The sequence below is a fragment of the Gossypium arboreum genome, chromosome 5, assembly GCF_025698485.1.
Source record: "Gossypium arboreum isolate Shixiya-1 chromosome 5, ASM2569848v2, whole genome shotgun sequence".
In the NCBI taxonomy this organism is placed as follows: Eukaryota; Viridiplantae; Streptophyta; class Magnoliopsida; order Malvales; family Malvaceae; genus Gossypium; species Gossypium arboreum.
This window is the reverse complement of record NC_069074.1, coordinates 39,243,079-39,246,431: the sequence shown is the minus strand read 5'-3', so window position 1 is coordinate 39,246,431 and position 3,353 is coordinate 39,243,079. Positions and strand designations below refer to the sequence as shown.

General features: G+C 33.2%; 1 long non-coding RNA gene across 2 annotated transcripts; it reads left to right on the top strand.

The window, feature by feature from the left end:
• Positions 1-2,366, top strand: LOC108453822 (uncharacterized). 2 transcript variants are annotated; one of them, XR_001866639.2, is made up of 4 exons: positions 1-223; positions 356-472; positions 678-1,272; positions 2,327-2,366. It is a non-coding gene; the product is annotated as an uncharacterized LOC108453822 (long non-coding RNA). The 2 variants fall into 2 exon arrangements; XR_008282643.1 differs by lacking the exon at positions 2,327-2,366 and having other exon boundaries at positions 678-1,685.
• The last annotated feature ends 987 nt before the right edge of the window (positions 2,367-3,353 follow it).

Here is a 3,353-nt window from a genome sequence, read left to right as displayed (position 1 = left end):
TGAGTTATAATCGATCGTGCTTCTACGGATTTGAGAGTAAAGCGTGCAATTTATTTTCCTTTATTTATTTCCCCTTTTATTCTCTGTTGTTTTTCCATTCTTTGATCTCTGTTAATCCTCTCTTTCGTTTTATTTATTCTCTTTCCCTTTCTTGTCCTTTCGTAACAAACCCTAGACACTTCCGCGCCATCAACACCTTCGGGCGTCTTACCTCCGATCAAAGGTCTATTTCCTTCCATTATTCGAAATTTGAATCCTCAAGTCTATCTCTTTTATCCATGGTACCCTATTTATTCGCCGACTCCCTCTCTCTCTCTGTGTCTGTTTTGAATTTCTTCCTCTCATTTTTTTCTAGTTTTGGGTCACCGAATGCCAAAAAAAAAACACAGAAAGACGCTACACTAGGTTTTCTCTGCCGTTTCTGGTTTTTATGATTTTTTGAAATTCTTTGCTTCATCGGAACTGCTTTGAGGTATGAATCATCACTTGTACTTTGTCTTTGTCTTTGCCATTTCATTTTGTTTTAGTTTCAGATCTATTCATTATTACTTGTATTTCAGTTGGTTTTTGTTATGATTTTTTTGTTTTCTTCTTTATAAATCCTTTGTCTTTGCCTGTTCATCTTTATTTTTTCGTTTCAGATATATTTATTTATCACTGCTTTATTCGATATGTAGGTTTCTCTACGAATGCATCATGTGCAAATTTGAAAGGACATGCTAATGTGTTTTTACCAGGGAAGTATATCTAACTCCTTGTGCTATTGCAAATGGATATACCTTCCAATTTTGGTTTTATCTTTCCTTTTCTTTCTGCTACTATCTCATGCTTTGAGTAGTCTTTACATACATGTCACCTTTTAGCCTGTTTTTCTTGCATAACACAAATAATGAGCTAAAACATACAGGAACAAGCTTAGTTAACATCTGTAGATCAAATGAGAGGGGGAAATATAGAAAGTTTGGTTGCAATTCAACAGACTAAGATGCTTGTACATACACTCTCTCAAAACGGTGATCCTAAGTTTTGGGTTATTTAAAACTGTTTGGCTGAATACTTGCAATGTGTCAAAGATAGCTCTTAATGATATAATCGTTACTATGCATGAGTTAATATATGCACTTATGTGCTGTATGTTTTAGGGCATGCAGAATTCAAAATTTCTTCAATTTGTATCCAAGATGAGTAGTGGCGAACTTATCATTGATGATAATCAGGTCAAACCAGGATCAGAGAACCGGGCAATAGAATATCAGCAACAATACACTGCAGGTGCTTCTTGGGCTGATGAATTTTCCCATGATGAAGCAAGTAGAGATTTTGTGGAAGCTAAAGAAGCTTATAGATTAATATGTACCGATAATCAGTCATAAATTCCTTTTAGCAGTTTCCTCCTTTTTTTCTTCTGCCTTGCCTACGTAGACTAAAATGGAACTAACATTACTGACCTTAGGTAGTAATCTCATTCATCAACCCTAGGTGGTTGAAACTAGTTTTGATGATTTGAGAATGTCCCAAATGATAATGATGGTTTGGTTAGTGCTATTATCTATATATCTACTATAATTTAGCAAATAAAGTGTGAATGACTAATGATTCTATATTGTTACATCTTCAGTTGAACTTTTAAATCAACTAAACTTGTAAATCTTATATGAGATTATCTATATTTGTTTTTTATAAAATATGCTACTCGCTGTTTTGGTGGTTCTTAGTATTTCTATGGGCCAAACCAATGGGTCATGGGGTTTGCTACTATATTGAGCAGTGAGACATTATTGATTATAATAAGTTAGAAGATAAATTTGCTTATTGGTTGATGCTCTTTTACTTGTATGTCAGTGGGTATTTTTGTGATTTTTTTTTCTGCTTTATAAATGCTTTGTCTTTGCCTTTTCATCTCTGTTTTTAGTTTAAGATGTATGCTTCTTTTTACTTCTATTTTTAGTGTGTTTTTGTCATGGTTTTCGGTTTCACCTTTAGAGAATCACTGTTTCATTCCTTATTGGAAACGATAGATGTTAGTGGTTAGAGAATCACTGTTTTATTCCTTATTGCCTTTTTATCTCTGTTTTTAGTTTAAGATGTATGCTTCTTTTTACTTCTATCTTTAATTAATGGAGTGAGCAATGCTTCTTTTACAGTCGGTTTCTGTTTCTTTGTCATGGATGGATGTATTTATTGGAATATGGGACTAAGTAACTTAATACAAAGAAATTTTACATATGTTTTTCTATGCCTTTTAGATCACCTTTAATTTTAGCATGACAAAAGCCCTCTCTGCTAGGTTTTTTCACCATTATTCTTTGCTATCGCTTTCATTTAGGTGTCAACTTTATTGTGACAATGTGGGAAATAAGAGCTCGTCAAAAGGGTGGAGAGAAAAGTCGCCAAATCTAATCTTGAGACACAAGGTAACCTCGGTTTGTCTAAACCATCTACCATGGCACGATAGGAAGAAAATTAGTAAGCGTATTTCTTTCCTTCTTTCTTTTCACAGATTCGATGCTTTCTGCGACATGTTACATCGATTACGGACATGGCGAATTTATAGTCATCATGAATTTGAGTTAATATTATAGGCAGTCTAATTTAACATTGTAGTAAACATTATATTTGATAATTTTGGATATGATATATAAGAAAAACGATTAAAATACAGCATGATATGAACATCTCAAACAATAATTTGTATGGCGAAAATGGTAAAATTTCCATATTAAGAAGATATAATGGAATTCAATATGGCGAACGGTAAAATCCATTTATAAACCAATAATTTGTATGGGAAAATGGTTGAAACAAATGGTCAAGGTATTTAGTTGGCAGTAACATCTTATAAATGTTAACTATCAATAATGGAGGAAAAGATAGAAAGCTCCATGTCTAGTAGTGTAATCTTTTATTTTCTTTGACACGTTGAAAATGTAGGAGGACGGGTTGCTTCACCTTGCTTGCGGGAATCAAATTATGTTGCTCAGGAGGTTTTCACTCATGAACTCGAGAAAATAATTAATTGTATTCTTTGCAACTCTTCTTTTTTTTTTTTGCCTTTTCATTACGGTATCGATATTTTTAATTTGGTGTTCAAAGATAAAGGTTATGATGGTACATCATCGATATTTGGTCTTCTTGGAGTTATTCTCTTTGCTCTCATGGTTGGTTATTTGCCTTTTGATGAGCCAAGCCTTATAAACTTGTATAAGAAAGTAAGTACCCTCTGATTTGGCTAGTCTTTTTAGATGAGAACTTCATTAAAATTGTTTGTACCTTGATAAATTTTAGATCTGGGAGGCTTCTTTCATTTGTCCATCATGGTTTTCATCGGTGCTAGGAATTTGATTAAGCGTATT